The following is a 22301-nucleotide window of genomic DNA, read 5'->3' on the forward strand; positions in this document are numbered from 1 at the left end:
ACTCAGTAGCCTTTCAAGGGAGGACTGTTTCTAACCCCGCTTAGGATGGTGAGAATCGGACTGACTTTTTGCGGTTTCTCGGCGCTGAGCGTGCGTTTGGGAGTCTCTCACTCCTCCGGATGCAGGTGCCGTAGGGGGTCTGTGAGACGGCGCTGGAAGAAATGCTTGAACTCCTCAGCTGTGTGCTGCAGCTCAGTGAACGTGACCGAGAGGCTCAGGTTGTCCTGAGTGACTTGGTGGCCTCCCGGAACAAAGCGCAGTGTATTGGGGTATGCGGAGGTGCACAGGTACCCAACCCCCAGCAAGTTAAAACATACACTGTCTACACCCAATTAAAAAAAAAAAATGCCAAGCTCTCGAAGAAGCAGGGAAACACAACCAAAGAGGAAGAATGTAAGTCTATCTAAACCGAGCAGAAATGGCACAGGGGTCAGCAGACAAGGGTATTAAAGCAGTAGTTATGACTGTATTCTTCGTTCAGAAAAATGAGACATGGATGATATTGAAAAAGACTCAAACCAAACTTCTAGGGATCGAAACTACAATATGTGAGATTAAAGATATGCTTGAAATTTAAGCATATTTGATGTTACTGAAGGAAAAAAATTAGTAAACTTGAAGTCAGCAATAGATGTTATCCAGAGCGAAACAGAGAAAAGAAAATTTAAAAGTGAACAGAATGTTGCTGATATGTGAGACAGCTTCAGTGCCCTGACATGTGTGTGGCTGGAGTCCCCAAAGGGGGAGAGGACAGACAGAGTATTTGAAGATGTGATTACTAAAGCTTTTTCTAATTCGGTGGAAAATATATAAACTCATGGATCTAAGAAGCTCAATGAATCTCGAGCACGAGAATCGTGACGAAAACTAACACTATAATCAGATTGCTCAGACGAGTGACAAAGAGAAAACCTTAAAAGCAGAAAGAGAGAGAAAAAAAGATATCTTAACATGTAGAGAAACAAAGAAAAGATGACAAGTTTTTTTTTCATCAGAAGTTATGTAAGCAAGAAGGCATTGGAGGAACATTTTGAAAAATGCCAAAAGAAAAAAATACTGTCAACATGGAATTTTATACTCACTGAAAATATCTTTCAAAAAATGAAGCCAAAAAAAAGAGTTTCTTGAGGCATTGAGAAGCTGAACGATGTCATCACCAGTAAGCAGCACCGCATGAAATGTCCGGGACCCGGAGGCAGCCCACGCGGCGGGGTGCCGCTCAGCGACGGGAGAGGGATGGACGTTGGCACAACTGGATAGAGCCAGACAAAAGGGACATATCTTGCAAGGTTCACTTATATGAAGTGACAGCAAATGGGCACTAATCTATAGCAGGAAAAAGCAGATCAGTGCCTTCCTGGAGGCAGGAGGTGGGCGGGAGGCTTCCGACGGTGGCAGGGTCCACCCACCACCCTGAGTGCCGTGGTGGCCTCATGGTGTGTGCCAAATGTGTCAAGTCACACGTTTTAAGTACACACCACTCGTGTGTCAATCACACCTCAGTAGAGCTGTTAGACCTTCCAGAATATTGAGCATGTCGTCCGGTTCTCAGCACGCAGGAACCGACCCACTGAGGGGTGACGGCTGGCAGTGACGTGTGGGGGCAGCCTCGGAGGGTCGGCCAGGTGGCCGCAGGCTGCCTCCCTAGTGAGTGCCGGGCCGACCGGGGCTTGGCCTCAGGCACGTCTCACTCTCTCATATCTATGTAGGCAACATGTGAGGTCCTGTGACTGCGAAAGCCCACAGGAGGACGGCCGCCGGGGTTTGTCTCCAGCGTGCAGCCGTTGCCGGGTGTAGCCCGCGTCCTCGCGTCTGCTTGCCCTTGCTGACATGGCAGCCTCACCGCGTCCCGTGCCGGGCATTTTCCTCTGTCCTCCCCGGGCGCTTCCCGTCCCTGCACTGGCACCACCTGGGTGCTCCTGTCGGAAGGGTGGGCGCCCGCCGCCCCCCGCCACTAGTCCCAATCGGTTGTTGCGTTTCCTGTAACACGCATCTTCCCTCTGTTCCTGTCCCATGTGCTCTTGGCTTAGCCCTGCTCTGAGCCTCTCTGTCCAGTCTGAACATACGTGTGTCTGTGGCCAGCATGGCCCTCATGTCCAGCCCCCAACCCTTGATCTAGCCTCCTGGCTCAAGTTTATCTCCTGCTCCCCATGATGGAGCACAGTGGTCCTCTGACGAGGGACCCCCCATTCAGGCCCAAACTATTGAAAACGCTAAAGAATATTGTGTGGTTTACATCTATCTATATTTACAGTTCTGGACAATTAAACATGAGAAAGTTTTAAAATATTTACTTAGAAATTTATTGAAAAATAATAGTTATTCTGTTAATGTAGATAACATTTTTATGAAAAATAAATTTTACAAAAAGTAAAAAAAAATACATTGTTTAACATATTTCCAAATACTATCCGCCTTAACAAAATATAATTGGATTTCAATATTCGTTTCTGCATTCACACTTGCAATGTTAGAAATCACCGGCCTCTGGCAAACTCCACTGTCAATTGCATGTGAATGGGAGTGAAAAGGCAAATAACATCATATTGAAAGTTTGACGCAGCTAACTCCTTCCAGGGTTTCAGGGTCCCCAGAGGTTCCTGGACCAAGCTTGAGAACCACTGTTGGAGCAGCCATACTGCTTCCTCTCCTCCCCCTGGACAGGCCAAGATGCCTGTCCTTACAGTCTTCACCAAAATGCTGGCCTCCTCTACGTCCTCCTCACGCCTCTGCACAGTCCTTAGTGCCCAGCAGACGTCTGGCCTTTTCCTAGTCTCCATCTTCACTCCTCCCTGCAGGAGCTCAGGATGCATTTGTAATAACCATCTCTACTTATTCTGACATCTGTGTAAGACCAAAAGCTCGCTGTTGAAAACCCATTCGCTGGCTCACTAACGGCCAGGACTTGGCACGCGAACACTCAGAAGCTTTGTTTCAACCCCTCTTGTGTCTCCGTGCCTTTCAGTTCTGCTTTTCCTGTCTCTGGAATCATGGAGGCCAAACTCATCTCAGCCAGAGGAGAAATCTAGAGGGACTTGAATTAATTTTTTTTCTCTTTTTGCCTGGAGCATGTGGTTAAATTTTACATATTAGAATAAGTTAAATGCACGTGCAGGTTATCTGTTGTACAGAGTTCTGAGTAATAGCTTTGTGTCTGTCTCGCGCAGTCAGTTACAACTTTATGATGAGACAGAGAATATGTGCCTTGGTCACCACTGTACGTCATGGCCCAACACCACCTTGCACAGGCAGGGAGCTCAGCAGAAGCGCACTGGAGGGGCCACTGTGTTATGAAGAAAAGAAAACAAAACAAAACAAAATCTCATGGCTGTGAGATTTACTTCAGCTGCTTTATTGAAAATATCCAATTTCTTATAATGGAAGGCCATATTTATCCTAGTGATTAATGGTTCACTAGGCTTCTGCAGTTTTTTCTAGACATCTCCCTCATGCTACATCAGTGTTTCTGATATGTGTTTTCTATCTTCCTTCACTAATATCACTTTATAGAAGTATCTCTTGGCTTGGCCTTAAAAAAGTTTGTAAAATCGTTCACTTTTTTCCCCAGAAGTGTGTATCAGAACACGTGAGGAAAACGACCTTATTCTAGTTCAGTGACAACCGTTGCAGTTATAACTATTGATAAACGGCGACCTCCCCAGTTTTCAGGAAAAAGCTAGAATAATTTCGTCTGTATTGCACTGGATGTCTAAAATCATTTCAATGCCTCTTTTGGCTCCATGGTTGAGAAACACGTTGCTATGCTGCCATCAACTCTTGCATCCATTGGCATGGAAAACGCCAATAGTGAGTAGACACAAAGTAATTCGAATTTCTTTGAAATAACTTACATTAAAATCAGATCACGTTTAGTGTTCTAACAAGCCCCATATCAAAGACCCAGGAAGAATTGACTCAGACGGTAAAGTCTGGCAGATCTTTCTCCTGCTCAGCACCTGCACGTCGGTGACCGGCAGGACAGGAACGGGGAAGCCACAGGCCTTTCTTCCGCCCCGTTGACCTGCGCATGTCGGTCCGGTTTACACCGTCCTCAGGAGGTGGGGAGTGCAGCCCTCTGAGTATCGAACAAGCCTTCGTTCACTTTTGCATTAACAGGAAAGATGAATTTCTGCTGTAGCTTCATGTCATGGCTGAGGACAGACATCCACCCAAGGCTCGTAGGTTCCTTTCTTGAAAAAGAAAAGAAAACAAAACAAAACGAAAACCTGGTTTTCTTTTTCTTCTTGTCATGTGAGTAACTTCCAGAAATTTTATGCACATACACTCAAAATTCCTTCCTTGCTTCTTATGGAAATACATTATTTAAAATGATCTATATATTTTTAAATACATATTTTGGAGAATTTTTCTTATCAGTACATGTAAAACAATCTTATACTCGTCTGGTAACTTATATGGTAGATTATTTAACTGTTGCCTTATTGCTGGGCCAGTAGTTGTTTTCAAGGTGGATTCCGTTATAAACAATAGCGCTTTGTGCTTACGTGAGCATGTGTGAGTTTATCTAACTAAACTCCAGAAGCGAGATTGCTGCATTAATGGCTGTGTTTCTTTATAATTGTGGTGGATTCTGCCAAATTGCTCCCCCTAAAGTACATCAATTTAATATTTACCAGTAGTGTTGGAGCATGGTTGATTCTACGCCTACCAGTACTTTTCATTTTTTTCCTGGTTTGAGCAGTGAAAATTAATTTTATGCAAATTTAAGTTAATATCAATAATCGGCATTTAAAAATATTTTAATTTAATTTTTTTATTGCAAAATTTTTTTTTGTTTGCCTTTATTTTGTTGTCTCTTTCTTACTGATTTATCCCAGTTTTATGTGTATGAAGAAAACAGACCCGTTCTTTGTCAGGCAGAACAAAATGAGTTTGTTTAGATTTTGCTAATTTACTTTTTTCAGATTAATTAGTTATTGACAGTATGATGTTTAGTTTTATATCAGGGTTCACAAAGTCTAGTATTTCAAAACTTTTTAAAAACATACATTTCTTTTTCTGTCCTTTTTTTTTTTAAATTTTAAACTTTGCTTTGCATAGGATGCTTTTGGAGCAGGCGCTGAGGTCTCACAGGGGCCGCAGGGCACACTGAGTCACATGCCTCGGCCTCCACATCACAGGTTTTGAGCACCAATGGCTGTGAAATGCAGTCGCTTCAGACAGCTTTGAGCGAGAAGGTATTCCTTTGGGGACAGCAAAAACACTAGGGAACAGCAGCCACGTGGACACCTCGTAACTAGGCACCTGCTCTTCTGAGCACACGCTTTTGCCTAAAGCAAACTGGGCACCTCGGGGTGTGGGGACTGGGCACAGCCGCCTCCGACGAGGCCAGGCGCCGCGTGGGCGGGGCAGAGGTAGGAAGCCGCTTTCGGCCTGTGCCCTCCGCACTGATCTGAACGCTGCCTTGACCACGCAGCGATCCCCACGTGCACCTCCGCCTGTTTCTGAATGTGCTCTGTGGCTTTATTCATATCCGCCTGGGAAAATGCCAAGCTATTGTGCTTCTCCCTTTGGTAGTGTTCGCGGCTTTCGTGCGCACGGAGTCTCTTCTTGTTGCTGTTTAGAAAGGAAACTTCCACTGTATCAAGCACTTTTTATTTTTAAAAAAACTATTGATGTTTGTGTGTTAATTTTCAAGTGATCCCTTGTTACCGTTACATTGTAGCACACAATCGTCTCTGTAGGTTCTCTTGAGCAGTCTGGGTATGTGGTTATAGCATTTACACTTAGAGATAATTTTACTTCCTCCATTTTTTTTCTCTAATTCAATCTTTTGGTTCTTTCAGAGCATGAGTAAGTAATTATTGTGACTTTACGGGGAATGAAGACCCATTTGTTTCCAAATGTCAGTCATTGCCTTTAAGAAAAATGGAAATCCTAGTCATTTTGCCCCAGATGATTAATTCTAGAGTAGACTGCCTTTGACTTAACACGGACAGGGAGGACACGGCATGGCCAGCACGACAAGAAATTGAAACATAGTACGACATTCTCCATTTTATTTCTTGATTGTAATGAGTTGTTATTTTTTATATTTCCTTGGAATTTTATGAAAGTTTTTGTAAAGTTTCAGGAAACCTTTTTTTCAATGCAACAACAAACGTTTGTGTTGGAATCTGGGCATTTGATTCAAGACTCTGGTGTCACACACAGGAAGCCCCTGTGAGCTCCCTTATGCCACCTCGGGGCTGCTCCTGGCTCACAGGTGGTGGGGCGGGGCCAGCCACCAGGTGCCCAGGGCGGGGCGGAGACCTGGCCAGGCTCTCTGTCGCCCTCTGCTGGTCGGCCCCACGCTCCCTGCATGCGCCCTCCTGCGTGCGCCGTGCGTGTCGCGTGCGTGTCCTGTCTGCCCGCCGCCGTCCACTGTCCCCGCACTTTCTGGGAAGGAGGACCTGCCCTCTGCACCGCCCCCCCAACGGCCAGACCTACTGCGGAATAGCCTGGGAGCTCCCGGCCAGCCTGGACACCTCCTGCGCCTGTGGCGGGGTGGTGTGTGGGGCCCGCGGACAGCGGCTCCCAGGACACTCATAGTTGGACTTGGGGAGCACCGTTTTCCTGCGAAACAGGGAAGGTGTCTGCGGACATGTCGGCACAGAGGCCTGAGCCCGGCAGGCCCGCGCCCTGTCCTCCCTTCCTGCCCGCCCTGCGCCTTGCGCTCCCGCGCCGCGTTTCCGCCGCGCTATGCCGCGCGCACCCCCTTCTGACTGTTCCTCACCCCCTTTCCTTTCCCAGTCTCCGGCAAACAGGGTTAAGGTGTGTTCTCTACTTGCAGGGCTATCATTTGGAGGCAGTTATGTGAAGTCGCGCTGGGTGAAGGGGCGGAGTGGCCACCACGCCCAGAGCGCTCCGCGTGGCCCAGGACAGGTGGGAGCCAGCGTGACTGGGGGGACTGGGGGGACAAGCGAGAGGCTGAAGGTTGGGTTTAAGCAACAGTTTTGGGACTTATCCTCAAGATGCGTGCTCGAGAGGTGAGAAATACACAACTGCTCTTTCCCCGGAAACTTCCTCACCTGGTTGTGTTTGAGATGCGATAGCACATTGCTCTTTGTCCCCAAATCCTGCCTCTTCTGTGTCAGGGCCGCCACCATGGGCCAGAGCAAATGCTTTCATGGCTGAGGGGCCTGAGGGCCCAGTGGAGGACTCGGCTTTTCCTCCGGCTTCACAGAAGGGCCACTGGGCCCCCAAGCAGAACCAGGCTTGGCACTGCAGTGTTCTTGCGTGGGTGGCGAGGAGGGGACCCCGTGTCGTGAATGGGTATGGCACTGCTGTCGGCACTCAGGCACAGGCCTACCTTTGTGATATGTGAGTCACAGATGTTATTTGATTATTTGGATTCTTACCCATTGTGGACAAAAATACCTTGTGAAACAATGAAAAGTTTTAGCCACTTGAATATCAATGTCATGAATTTGTTATTTATGTATTTCCTAAAACCAAGTTTGACAGGGCAAAAAGATAGAGGGGAAATATTAAGACATTGCCAAATGCCTTCTAAATTCAGACTTTGACAAATTCATTTGTCTCTCCAAAATAATTTCCCAGGAGCCACACCGCCTTCCTCAGCAGCAGAGATGGTCCTGTAGCTGTGACTCAGCTGTCCCCGTCCTAGGCACTGTTATATAAGAGCATCTTTGTTTCGTCTTTGTGTAAATGTATCTTATAATGTTACAATTAAACCCGCTTCTAACTGGGCACAGCGTCGTAGCCACGCATGTGTGTGTGCTCCCGAAGGAGGGCGTAGGATGCAGCAGCGTGTGCGTGGAGAGTGAGCTTCCTGGGTGCTTTGGGAGGTAAATTAGCTTTTTATATACGTCTTGGGGATTTCATCTTATTTTTACACTTTGGAGCAAATAAATTAGAGTGACATTAAAAGGAGATGAGTGTATTCCTGCAGGTCAGACACTTCAGATCTCTGGCTCTTCCCTCAGTGTCGTGTGTGACACTTACGATGGCCATACCATGGAGAGAGGCGGGGAAGGAGGAGGAAGGGGACGCTAGGGGACCAGAGGCCGAGGATCCCCGCATGTGTTCCCTGCAGGGTCAGGGCCGTTCCAAAGGCTCCGTGTCCTTCATTCTGGAATCCTGGGCGGAGCCCGCGAGAGGCAACCCTGCCTGGCCTTTTCATCACACTACGTTTAAAATAAAGGTGGACGCTGTCCCGGTAGAGCTCACGATTTACTAAATTCTAATGCATCAATGTAAGGTAAAAATAGAGGCGTACGTGATACCTTCCCTTACGTTATCCTCAGCCTCCTGTCTCCCGCCTCTGGACACTCGCGCAGGAAACGGTTGACGCTGCCGTTCTTGTCTTTCCCGCCCACAGTCGCTTTGAAGCCATTTTTGCGCTCATGACTGATGGCATTTCATAGGCTGGTAGGAGAGTCACTCCGAGTTCAGGCTCCTAAAGGAACAAGGCCTTTCGAGGAATCTAAGGCTTCTGTGATCCCGTGCTGGCTTGCCCTGCCCCACCCGCCTGCCCACCTTCTCTCTGTCTCTCTGTCTCTCTCTCCCTCTCTCCCTCTCTCCCTCTCCCTCCCCGCCCCCCATGACGCTTGAGGAAGTGAATGTACTAGTTAAGTCTAGTTGTTGCTGGATAGTATTTTAGTAAAGAAAGCTTGAATTTTACAGGTGGAGAGACAGAGCAGGGGGCGGTAGCTCCCCCATCATCATTCTTCCTGATGCAAGGTGCTCTTTCCTTTCTGTATAAAGTGTGGCCACTGACACTGCGGACGTATTGGCCGCTGTTGGCCAGAGAGCCCACGTGCTCGTGAGTCCACTTTGCTTTCGGCTTTTTAACGTGACGTTCTTGGCCTGACTCAGCGTGGCAGGTGTTCGTGCTGACTTTAATAGGGAGGAAAGAGGAGCCTGAGCCTGTAAACACACATCAGGCCCCATCCGGCACCAGGGACACAGAGAGTGGCATGACGCCCTGTGCTGAGCACGGAGTCTGGGGAGGCAGGGGAGGCAGCCGCGGCCAGCTCAGAGCGGTGTGTCCCCAGGCTCCGATGTTTGTGACATGAGCTCATTTACAGACTCCTTAATAGACTCGGTCATGGAAGGTGACAGAGCAATGACTTGGCGATGAAGAGGGGCTCGTATCTGTTTCCTGAGACACGTCCGACTGTCGTTTTGCAGTTGTCTCTGCAGGCTGCATTGCAGTCTAATAATATTATAGACCACCTGGAACTGACTCATTTGGCGGAATAATGGCATTTGGGTCTCAGGTGGCAAGAGCTTGGCGGATACGAGGATGGTGGGGGCAGATCAGTCACGGCCGTGCTGGTGTGGGGGCCGAGTCCGTGGTGCTGCCCTCGCCAAGTCCCCTCCGGGGCCGGGGAGGAGGTGGGTGATGCGAAGGGATTGCGCTTTGGGCCCCCTGCACTCTGGCCGATGCCGTCCACGTGGTCCAGGCGAGGGCCGTGGCCGTGGCGTTAGCATTAGTTGAGGAATTTGGAGTTTAGAGGTGTTTCTGTTTGGGCCTTTTCATTTAAACATCATATTGATGCAAAGGGATAAACAAAAGTGTGAAGCAGGAGTTTGTACAGCTGCTTTCTGAGCAGAGAGGTCAGCCATGAGAAAATGAACGAATGTGTTTGCAGTGCGCCCTCTTCCGGTTGGGAGCAGATGCCTGTGCGGCCGGAGTGTGATCGACAGGAGCGAGCTCCCCCTGAGTGAGCTCAGCCTCGTTCCTCTGCCCACTGGACCTTTCCTCCCATCTCCCCAATGCTCTGTGGCTTTAAAAGGTTGAGCATAAAAAGAAAAAAATCGGACTTGTAGTAGGCAAGTTATAAACTATAGATATAATGTTAGAAATGAGCTAAGACAATGTTACCTATAGGCTGTCCATGCTTAAAAAATTCAGCAGGTCTGTAGAAAGTTAGTCATAATCATGTCTTGAAATTCAGCTTGACTTTCGAACTGCACTGCTGCCGTGTGGCATGCGTTTGACTGAGATGGCCGCTACAGGGCGCCACGTGTCGGCAGCCACAGAACGGACAGCACGGCTCGGAGGAGGCGCCACCGGCGCTTGGCATTTTCATTCATCACCTCTTGGTGTCACCACTTTTTGTGCCATGGAGCCGTGAGTCCTGGACCTTGGCGTGCAGATGAGTCACCTCGAGGAGCTTGTCTAAGTGGTGATTCTGCGGCCCCTTCCCCCAGAGGCCTGTTCTGGGAGCTCTGAGGTTGCGTGGCCCACGCCTCCTGCCAGTCCCTCGGGGATGCCCACGCTGCCGTCGGGACCGGCTGTGGGGAGCAGGTCCCAGAATTCCCTGGGGACGGCTCTGCGGGTAGCCCCCCGCGCTTCTCATTCTGCGTCTAAACTGAAGTCAGGTTTATGGGCCTGTCAGTCCCTGGCCCAGCTCTCGTCCACACGTAAACTTGGTTCTCACCAGCAGGGCGTGTTCTGCCTCCCAGTCGGCGCCGGGCGGCTCGGCGGGGCCCGATGTCTCTCGCGCTCCCTCGGGCGCCGTGTGGGGAAGAGGGGGCAGGAACGCCCGCGGCCGCCGCGAGCTTTCGCAGGGCGCCCTCGGCTCCTGCCACGGCCGCTCCGCCTTCCTCGCGGCCACCCGGCGCTGGCGCCCCCTCCTCTGTTCGCTTCTAATCACGGCGCGTGGGCCCGGGCGTCATTTCGCTCCTGCTTCGCTGCTTCCCCATCGTTTCCTTCGTGCGCTGCCCTTCCCCAAGGCCCGGTCTCTGCCTCGTGGACCGCGGAACGCGCCGACCCACCCGCACGCGGCCGACGCGGAGGGCGCGATCGCATCGGCGCCCTTTCTCCGCTTGTCATCTTCAGAGGTCGGCCACTTCGCCTGGAACGATGGCCCGCACTTACCAGGCCCTTTGCAGATGGGCCAGACCTGCGAGGACTGAGCATCGCGTGCGCGCCTCGTTCCGCGCTAACTGCGCGCTGCGTGGAGTATCGTCACTGCACGCGTTTTACTGGCAAAATCGGAGGTCCTAGGAAGGTCCATAAGCTGGTCTAGCCAAAGCCCGGGACCAGTCAGAGTGAGAGCTGGGACCCCTGCAGAGAGTCCGGGCGCAGAGTGCACGGGCCCGCGGGGCGCAGCGCCCAGCACCGCACAGCGCCCATTACCGCACAGCACCGAGTACCGCACAGTACTGAGTACCGCACAGCACCCAGTACCGCACAGTACTGAGTACCGGACAGTGCTGAGCACTGCGCAGCCACAACGCAGAGCTGGGCGGACTCCCCGTCCTGGCTGCGCCCCGGCCCCCACTGCAGCGCGCCCCTGAGGCTTTCAGGAAGGCGCGGGTCCTTCCTCTTCCCCAGCAGGCAGGTGCTCACACCTCTGTGCCGTGTCCTGAGCTCAGGGCCACTTTTGGAGGCCATCTCTGCGCTCAGTCAAAGGAGTCGTGCAGCTGCCTTCTCTCCAGCCCCCGTGGCGCTGTCCTCAGGCTTGGGCCCTGCTGGGGGATGCACAGCTTCCCCGGAGCGCTCTGCGCTGTCCTGTCCACTGGAAGCAGCTCTGGTGACGGCGGTCCCCAGGCCCACCATGCTGCGCTGCCTGACAGACCCCGGGCCAGTGCCCCTGGGGTCCCTGTTTCAGACCTGCACCCAGACCATCAGCTGCATGTGTCGAGCTTGGTGGCAGCTCTCCTGGGTACAAAGTCATGTTGTAGCCAGTGTGATAAAAACAGAACTATGAAACATTAAAACCACTGGAATTCCAGGTTGGAATAACAATCTGCTATTTCTTTACAATAGCATACTAGAACTTTATTTTAAATTTTAAAGTAGTAATTTTACTATTCCTAGTCACAGACAGTAACTTATTTTGAGCTTGCTCTATTTTTAAAGATAAATGATGCCAGCTATATTGTTAGGAGGCACGTGGTTTAAATCGTTGCTCATCCATTTTAGATATGTGAGGATTCTTAAAGGTAGGGACACAGTCACACCCACCCTTTTGCCCCAGGACAGTGCCTGACAGTTAGCAGGAGCTGAATAATGCTGAGCGGTAGAGATGGAGGACTCTGAAGGTGGGGAAAGTATTAGATTATAAATGGTATCTCATCCAGACTGGTGTCAGTTAGTAATTAGGAATAATGTACCACACACACACATACACACTATGAAACTAATGCAGTCAAGCAAATATATCTAAGAATTGATTTTTCTGTCCCCCCCCCCCATGAATCTATTATGGTCTGGGTCATGTCTTATTTGAGTAAAATGGTGCCGTCCAGGTTCGCGATGATATCGTCTGTATATGAAGAGATCCTGTAGACGCCGTGTGTTACCATCCGCGCTCCGCTCCTCATTTCCAAGGAACTGACTGCGTGGTCTCCAGAACTGCCTTACCTCTAACCAACGTGTGTCTTGTGGGAACAGATTAAGGGTTGGAGAACATTTCTGAATTCTATCCAGAAACTTGTTTATTAGATCAGGGCCACAATAAAAAAAGGGGTGGAGGAGTCTTTGAAAACGTCTTTCTGTAGACGCAGCGCCATTGGGGGATGGAAGTCATCGCTCAAAACACACGCGGCGGGCCCTCGGGGGCCGGCAGGCTGCGGTGCGCACCCCCGCCCCGCCCACGCGTCGGTTCGCGGAGTCCCGCCGCCAGCGCGGCCTCCACGTGGAAGGCCCGGGTGTCGCTCAGCTGTCATTTCCTTGGCCAGGCTCGGGGCGACCTCATCCTGGAGTGCAGGGCGAGGGCTCACGTGGCTGTCCTCGCCTTCCCAGTGCCAGACCCCTGGAGTCCGGGAGGCGGGGCCGGGGCGCGGGGCCGGGAGGGTGGGAGGCTCTGTCCTGTGTCCTCCATGCCACACCCGAGCACGCCAGTGCTTTGTGAGGCGGGCGTGGCAACACCGACCCCTTGAAACCGGGAAATGAGCCGCAGGCGGGTGTTTCCCTCCCGCGTGTCCGCTGACAGCGAGCACGAGCACGTCGGGTGCAACGAGGAAACACAAACGCAGACTCTCACGCTCACATGCGCACGCGCGTGCACGCGGGGTTCGCTCAGCAACGTGTCCGTGAGCGTCGCCGTCGGTGTGGATGCGGTTCCAGATGCTGACGTGTGGAGCTGTGACTTAGGTTTCCTCGGCGCGATGCTGGCAGATAGGACACCTGCTTCCGAATGTCTTCACAGGGGAAGTGTCCCCTGACGCTGGGTCCGATGACTGACCGATAGCATTGGACCGAGTCTGGGTCTCATTTTGGCATGTTTAAGCAGAGTCTTCAGGCTTCTGTGTACTTGCTTTTCCTTTTTTTCTCACTAAATTAGAGGGTGCCTGGAGAAGGGCGGACACACAGTGGCCGCTCCTCCTGCCAGGTCCGGGACTTGGAATAACTAGCGACGCGCCTATGGACAGCGGAGGCTCGCGCTGCCCTGCCCTGCACTTGAACCCTAACTGCGCTTGTGCTGTGTGCTCTGGGACAAATTGTTTAAACGTGCTGAAGTTTATTTTACTTTCTAAAAAAATGTTACCTATTTTATAGATAACAGGGTAATAGTACCAATCTCATAAAGATTTGACAATTAATTGAGGTTTAAAAAAGACAGTATACACTTAAAATTTTCTAGTATGCCTTTGTTGTGTGCTCTTAAAATTCAAAGAACATAGGTTACGATCACTTTTAAAAGAAGTAGATTAAATAATTTTAAAGGTGTTTATTCTCATTGTCATTTAGATTACAATGTTATTTTAAAAAGTAACAATAGCTAACTAAATTGGATGTTGATACTCTGCCAGATATTTTTAATTGATAATGGGTTTGATTAGATAGTCTCACTTTCAGTTTAAAGCTACTTTAAACTTCCATTCACCACCAACTTCTAGAGTTGTGTTTTTTAAAAAGTAGGTAGTTTTGGGAAAAGGAATCGCTTAGAGAACTATCAGGGGAGACAGTGAGGAGAAAGGAAGCACAAGGACGAGTTCCCCCAAATCCCCCCCAACCAAGACTGAAAGCTGCTGATGCTGAGCTAATATTAAAAAAAAAAAGGGACTAACAGTTAAACTAAAAGAGGTTCCCAGGAGTTTGCCAACTTTTTAATAAATACTCTTTTAAACAAAGCAGGCAATTCTTTCAGAATAATTCTTTACTTAATCACTATTGATTTTGGCCTCCAAAGAGCAGTGCCCATTGTGCAGCAGAGTGAGGTGGACTGTGCGTCGAGGCAGGTCGAAGAGGAAACTCACCCTCAAAGGGCTCGCTGCGTGTAACTTCAGGGCAGTCATTCAGCATGACTGAGTCTGAGTGTCTTCACGCATACAGCAAGACAAGGGTGCTTCTTAGCCAGTCCCTGGAGGAAGATTAAGGTGAACGCCAGCTTCTGCAAACATGGTAACTGTTGTTCACATTTAAACAGAGCTCTTGAAAATGCTATTTGATGTATATTTAGCTTCTCTCATATTTCCATTTTTAATGAATTTACCCTAAATATTAACTTGAAATTTAAAAAAAAAAGTTACTAATGACTCTTCTCCAGAACTCCAGGCCTAGCTTTCTCTTGGGCCTTTTCCTTACCTCCAGCCCAAGTCAGCCGCTCGCTGCCCGTGTGTGTCCTGCTGGGTTGGACAGGTCTGCCGCCGCCCACCTGGCAAAGTGCTCCCCTCGCCCCGGTCACCCGCCTGGCCTGGGGAAACTGTCCCCTCACCCCTGTCACCCGCCTGGTCTGGGGAAACTGTCCCCTCACCCTTGTCACCCACACTCCAGGGCGAGTTTCCTTCTCACTGCCTGGTGAGGGCCGGCGTGAGCCGAGACTTTATGCCAGGGCTCTGCGCATGTGTCCAGGCATGGGATCTTCTGGAAAGAAGATCTTCCCTGGCCGCCTCCTTCAATGCTACGGGTTTTAGCACCTGACAACACTTCTAGGCTGAGAGGGTTTAAACCATTCTAGCCGCAACCAGAGTTCAACAAAAGCCCCTGTTTCCCTTAAAACTTGACCTTATTTCTGAACTGGCCTCAGATGTCAAATTGAACAAGCTTTCACTCATAGAGACTGATAGTCTCTTCAGCTCTCGACTGCGTGCAGAGACTTTCCCGGCCATTGCGCATGTGCAGACAAAGCACACCCAGCTTCGGCGCGAGTCCTTCCGGGCGTGCGTCCGCCACCCGTCTGCCCCCCGGGAGGTTGCAGACATGTCCAGTGTCGCGATTCCGGGAGTGCCATTCTTGCTGTGTCAGGTTGGGGCTGGCGTTTAGGGTCAGCATGAGATGACTCAGGAATTGTTGCCCCTACTTTCCGCCTTAGGGGTGGAGGGTCTGATGCCTGTCCAGAAGCGTGCCTCGGAGTAACGTGGAACTTACCGAGCTATCATTCTATGACTCAACCCATGTCTATAAGGTCACAAAGCCCTGGACGTAGAAAATATTTGGAGGTGGGAAAGGCTTACACATCCGTAGCCTTGAGGGCGGAAGAAAATTCGGTAATTACATAATCTGTTTTTCAGTGTGCAGAGGAGGAAGTTTTGTCCAAAAGGACGTAGATTTTCTTGGCAGCGTTTGTCTACATTGTCACGTTTGAAAAGTGTGGGCTTCATCACTCACCCAGGGAACTCAGCCGGATTCTGGAATTTGAGTTCCTGGACCATATTCCTATGGCTTCCTTTGTCATGTATATGACTTCGAGGAAATCGTGGAACTTCTTTGGGCCTCAGTCTTCTTTACTCGTAAAATAAGACTGATAGCGGCACCTATCTCGGAGGAATTTTGTGATGATAAAAAATACCTGATCCATCCAAGTCTGGGGCCCTTTCCTGACACATAGGAAGGGGTCAGTCAGTGTTAGCTATTGGCCGATGCCTTGGATAACGCCTAGCACATAATGAACACTCAGCGAATTATTTGTTGAAAGAATATGCTTTTTCAGCAAATATTTAGGGCCCTACAATTCACTTATCCATTCATATGTCCATTATTTTGTCCCTCTGATACCTATTGAGTGCCCGCTGTACCCGGGCACTCAGATCAAGGGGCCGTGATGGTGACACACGGGCTGCAAAGAGACACACGGGCTGCACATGAGGTCAGAAGCCGGGAGCAGGGGAAGCGCATGCACGAAACCGGAAGACGTCTCGTCACGTGTCAGGAGCCGTGAAGAAGCTGCACCGAAGGCATGGAAGCGAATAGCGGGCTTTGATCTAGCTGTGGCAGGCTTCTCCAGACAAGGGACATGGGATCCGTGTGCTGAAGAACGGGCAGGAATTATCTACATAAAATAGAGGAGGGTGGGGAGTGGCACACAGCGGGCGGGGGAGGGGCGCTGGGAACAAAGGGCTGGAAGGACTGGGCCTGGCCGGGCAGAGGCACCGGGATGTGCCTGGGGCTGAGACGGGTGGGGGCCTGGCGGAGCCTGCCGGGCAGCTTCGTCTCCCTTCGGGAAGCAGCGGAAGCCCTCGCTTCGCCGTCGGTGGGCAGGCAGTGCGGGGCTTATGCCGCCGCGGGGAGAGAGCACAAACTGGAACCGGAGTGCGCGCAGACAGACCGGCCCTGTGGCTCGTCCCGCAGCCCGGGGAGCCGACGGCGGGCAGCGAGTACAACCAGCAAGTATTTGGTGAAATGATGTGCTGCCAACAGTTCGCGCGTCCACCCATCCCATCGCTCTGCTGCCGCGTGGAGTGGGGGAGGGGAGCGGTCCCGGTTGAGCCTGGGTCTCGGGCGGCCTGTCCGTGAGAGAGGCAGAAGATGTGGGAAGGGAGCCAGCTTCGAGGAGAACGCCACGAGCTGGGTGTGGAATTGGTAGGAAATGATAAGAGAGCAATTTTTACTACTTATTTAAGCTCAAAGAAAAGTTTCGCCTGGACTGTCACATATAAATATGTGAGTCTGAAATGCATAAGCAGTTACCAAAGTCAAGGGCACGCAGAAGGTTGCCCGTAAGGAAGGGGAAGGATGCTGTGAAGGCGGCGGGGGCGGAGGGGGTGTGTGGGAGCCTCAGGGCCCCCCAGACCGTGTGGCTTTGTGTCGCAGCAGAACATACGTCGGATGCTGACCCACAGCTGGGGGGACCAGAGGGGAGCGGGCGCCCGGCGGGGGGACAGACCCGCGGCTGTGGAGACTGCTGCGCGCTCGCCGACGCCATCGGTCGCCGAGTGGGTCTGCGGAGAGGGCAGTCGGCACCCTGACCGGGGGGTGACGGGAGGCACAGGCACGTGGGAACCCAGAGCTGGCTCTGAGGGCAGAGAGGGCCCCCCTGCAGGAGCACGAGGGGGAAGGTTGTCCCACCCTGCATTTTCCAGTGGCGGATGCTCGAGTGTGGTAAGGGCTGTCGGAATGTTCTGGAGGGGGACAGTGCTGATGGTTGCGTGACGGTGGCCCTGCCACCGAACTACCCACTCAGAATGGCGACTTGTGTGCTGGGTCACCACAGTGACAGAGTTTACAGAGGAAAGGGCCCTGGCGGAGGAGCTTGGAGCCGCTCACCTCCCAGGGGATGGGCAGGGTGCGGATCGTGGCCACAGGCTGTGTTTTCTGGAGAAGAAGTCGCTCATCCTTCCTGAGAAGGAAGGCAGACCAGGGATGGCCAGCTCGCCTTAGGGAGGCGACACCAGGTCAGCTCGTGGGAGTCACCGCGGGGAAGCGAGCTTCTGGCAGAGAGACTTACAGCCAGAGTCGCCGTGGCCTCCGGCGGGGGGAGGAGCGGGGGCACCGGGAGGGACCAACGTGGTCCCCGGCGGCCCGCCGTCCGCCCTGGGAAGCGTGGCAGCTGCGCTGTCCAGGCGGGTGCTGCGGCCACACGGTTGTGCGGGGCGGGGGGCCGGGCTCCGTCTAGCACTGACCACCGCTCGCGGCCTGTGCGGGGCTCGCGAAAGTCGCTCTCAGAGCTGACGTCATAGGAGCAGCCACAGGAGGCGGCAGCCCTGCGGGCCCCTCCCACGGAACAGGTGTTCTCGTTGTCGGCACAGGCTACGCACGCACGTGTCCCGCGCGGATGGCAGAAACCGGGTGTCGCACTCGCTGGCCCGGAGCTGCGTGCCCCCGGCTGCCTATCCATGCCGCCCGCAGGCCGGTGTGCCAACATGTGCTGCGTGGGGCTCGGGGTCAGTGGCGCCAGGCTGCCCGGGTAACAGCCGGTGCCTGGTGCCATTTCAAGTCACTTGCACTAAAACAGATGAAGAAAATATCCTAATGGTATCATCATGGAAAATGGCAAAATATTGTTTGTGGGCAAAAGCGGGTGACGCTTAAAGACACAAAATTTATGAAAATCCGCGAATTTAACAGTTTCACCGGTTGTTTCAGTGCTCATTCTGTGCTCAAATACAAAATCGTTAGCGCCATTTCATGCTTTGAAACGTGGCATAACGGTCTGGCTTAGTAGAGTTAATATGAAACAAAAAATAATAAAGAAGGAAAGTAAGTCGAGGTTTCAGATACACTAATTTGCCACAATTATAATCAAATTCATTCTCACCTTGGTCTCCATTATCTTTCGTGGTCAAGTGGAGCCAGCGGGACTCCGCGGGAGAGGCGTTGACACGGCCGGCTGACCGGTGCACCTCAGTGGCCAGAGGCCGTCGCCAGGCGAGCGAGGGCCGAGTCGGTGCGTGGGGCGCTGCGTGGGGCGCTGCGTGGGGCCCCGTCCCCGCCCCACGCCGCTCGGCCCCGTTCCTGCGTCAGGGAAGAAAACGTGGGGTGTCGCAGCGCGGTGCCGTGCGAGGGTCTCGGGCAGTATGGAGATGCTGTTACCTCTTCCACAGGTGCAGAATTTTTCAAAAGAATGGCATGTGGAAGCCAGTAAAACGCAGCCCAGGGGATGTAAAGGTGGTTTTTAAACGCGACGTTTCTCCGTGCGACGCATCGGCAGACTGCAAAGGCCACGTGTCCTCGCGGAGAACACCCCGAGGCTTTGACAAAGTAACCTCCACAGCTGCTTATTTTTAGAAAACAAAACAAAACGCCGTAGTAGAATTCAGTGACATGGTTACTTTTTAAATAAACCTATTTCTTTACCAGCATTAAGAATAATAATGATTCAATAAAAACACTTTTAGGTAATTTAATATTGTTCTAGAAGCGCCAGTGTAATTAGGAAAGAAGAAAGAGGCATGTATCTATTGAAAAAAAGATGATATATTCAACATTAATTGCCTATAATGTGACTCTTCCTCTGGGAAACAGTAGATTCCATTGAACAACAATTTAGAGTTTTCTGTTCATTATATATATATATTTCTTTATATACATACATATACATATATACATATATGTTTTTATCTCACCGTTCACATGTGGACAAATTCTGAGAGTTTCAATACTAATTGTAATTCCTTATTGAAGTCTGCTGATGTTTCTTTAAAACAAAATGTGTGGCATTTTAATCACCACAGAACAGGCAGGAACTATTTGTGCAAAACTTAAAACCCTGCTGGAGGACATGAACAAGCTGTGGGTGTGGGTGGCCAGCTCAGGGAATGGTCAGGAGATGCTCTCAGAAAGAAATTCAGGAGACCGAGTAGACGTTTTCGAGGAAAGGGGGCCCGCTGGGTCGCCGGAGCAGCATGGCAGGTCTGAGGAAGGCGCTGTCTGCTGGGGTCGGCCAGCCCTGTGCCCTGCTCCCCGCCGGCCGCGGGCGGCTGTCTGTGGAGCTGGGTCTGGGGCCTCGGCTCAAGGGTGTGTCAATGCCCATGGCGATGGCCACGGCGCCCTGGGGCGGACTGTGACTGGAAGGCTGGCCCGCCTGGGCTCCGTGGCTGGGGCTCTGATTCGATTCTGACAGCGCCAGCCTCAGGGGTCGCGGTGTCTAACCCCAGGCAGCCAAGGCCGTCGCTGCTCTTCCATGACATCGAGCTCCCTGTGGGGTCTTTTCGAAGACGACTTCGTCTTCCTCTGACCTTCCACTGGTGTTTTGACAGAGAGGCCGATGGGACGTCCTCTCACTCTGTGGGCGAGGAGGACTCTTCCGTCACCCTCCCATGTGAGGTTCGAGCAGCGACAGTTCACCATGATGTACTAGGGTCTCCTCATGCTCCTTTTTTTTTTTTTTATTCCGAGCCCTCTAGAAGAATTTCATGTTGGTGCCTTTGGAACCTGAGCCACCGTGTGTGCTCCACGGTGACAAAGGGTCCCGGGGAGTTAGCATTGCACGTGAAGGCACTGCAGTGCCACTGTGGCAGGGTCCCCGGGGCGCAGGACCACACGTGGCCGCCGCAGCGGCGCACAGCCCAGGCATGGCACGTGGCACTTCTCACGCAGTGCGTGTGTTTTCACAGCATGTGGTGAGTCTCACGTTTTAGATCCGGGGTGTGGGATGCAGGATCAGGGTAAACAGGAAGCCACGACGGCCGAGAAAGCAGGCTTCGGGATTTTACGTGGCGTGGTGATGGCTCAGAAAATGGGAGGCCAGAAGGAGGAGCAGATTCAGGGGATCGGTGACGACAATTTGGGTGCCTTGTCTGGTCCTTTTGTTCAAGTATTAGCCATTTGTCTGCCATGTGTAGGATTTCGAACACATGTAACCAGCACTAGCACCTTCCGTGTTAAAGATGCTCGATACGTTGTTCAGAATTCAACGCCGTCGGTCGTGCTGGGAAGGTCTGGTGAATACCCATCAAATGCCCACACACCAGATGCCACTGCATGAGTGAGAACAATGGACCTGTTTCCTTTAGTTTCTCAAAACCAAAACAAAAGTATCATTCTGAGAATTCTTCAGACCCGATGGTGAGGAGACCGAGTGATTCTTACAGTTGAAGAGGAAACGTGCCGACGATTACCCCGTGCAGCCCCGGTCTGGCACCGCGCACTGGCAGCCGACCGCGGACGCCTCCACTTCCATCTGCTGTCAAAGAGCGACCAGGCTTATGGCATGCTCCTTGGTAGCCGCTCCGTAAACCTGATCGCCCTTCGTTCACGAGGCTCATACGTCAGACTTAAAATAATGAATGTCTCTGCCCGGCACGTGTTTCGGCTACGATCCGCCAGGAGAGGGCGTGGGGCGGGACAGCTTGCTCCCAGCCCCTCTCTGGAAGACATCTGTGAGCCTCTTGCTTAGCATCTTCCTAAAGCTTGGATGAGTTTCATCCTAATACTGCACCTGGGCGTAGACGCAGATCTGGAGGCTTTGGGACTTCCTCTGAATAGCCTGCATAGAATATTCATAATTAAAGGGATTTGAAGAAAATATTTCTAATCATAGTGACAAATTAAATATATAGGGGAGATACATCCAAAGCGATTAGTATTGAGCTGCTGAGCTTTCCATGGCTTTTGCTCATATGCAGAATTCCAAATGTTTTGAAATGGGAGTAAAGAATTAAAATGTAAGTTGAGCATCTTTAGTTTTACTTGGTAGCTTTAGAATAGTCAGTTAATATGTACTGCATATGTTCTTTTGCCTAAAGCAGACGCACTTCACTCCTCTTTTAAACTGCGTACTGTAATTAAGATGTTCTAGCTCTACTACTATTCAATACACAGAAAAAGAAAATCTTTTCTGGTGAAAATCTTATCAAGTGAAAAAATGTTTAGTCAACAATACAGATGATTCTTTTAGTTTAGTGTATTAGCACTGTCTGTCTGTGATTTTTACATTCAACTAAATCATGGTTTAATGTTCTTTTTTTAAAACAGGGAGGCAGGGAGAGTGAAACTTGACTGAATTAACATTTAATTAATGCAACCAGTGCAGAGTGATTCGTGAATCTTACTGGGGTCGTCATATGTGTCAGTTAGAGATGGGGTTCGTTAGCTTCTTTCAGGTCACTGCCTACTCCTGCATAGTGCGGAGTACAAGATATGAATTAGAATGACACTTTATATACTTCCTTTTATGGCATAAGACATAGACCGATGAAGCAAGGGATTTCAGTATTGTAAATCCTATATATTTAAAGGAATTAAAAAAAATATTTTCTTTGAAATCGTAGGTGCCTAAATTTTGTCTTCACAGTTATTTAGGGTAATTCTCTTGACTTTTCTAAGAGACTGAGCTGAACATTTACATAAACACAAAGCAATACATTTGAGCACAGGAAGCAGAAAATCACTTTTGCATCTTATTTAAGCTTCTGTGGAGACGGTAGGATTGTGCCCAAGGGAAATGACTAACACTGAGACCAGAGCTGCAGAGACCAGAGAATGTTGTCAGAATATGAAAACACACGCACACGCACACGCACACGCACATGCACACGCACATGCGCGCTGACTGTCAGGGAGCCGCGAAGCGACCCGGCCGCTTGCAAGGCGAGCTGTGCTTTTTTTGTGTGCGTTGGATGTGGATCCCTCACTGTTGTTACAGTGCTTTAAAAAACATGTTTTTAAGTAATATTTTTTATTTTTAAATTATACTAGGCAGATAATATTATATTAGTTT

General features: G+C 50.8%; 1 protein-coding gene across 2 annotated transcripts in view; it reads left to right on the forward strand.

Moving 5' to 3' along the window:
* Nucleotides 1-22301, forward strand: part of MMP16 (matrix metallopeptidase 16) — a 120830-nt gene that overhangs the window by 8692 nt on the left and 89837 nt on the right. The window lies entirely within an intron of this gene.

The sequence above is a fragment of the Rousettus aegyptiacus genome, unplaced genomic scaffold (genome assembly GCF_014176215.1).
Source record: "Rousettus aegyptiacus isolate mRouAeg1 unplaced genomic scaffold, mRouAeg1.p scaffold_m13_p_15, whole genome shotgun sequence".
NCBI lineage: Eukaryota > Metazoa > Chordata > Mammalia > Chiroptera > Pteropodidae > Rousettus > Rousettus aegyptiacus.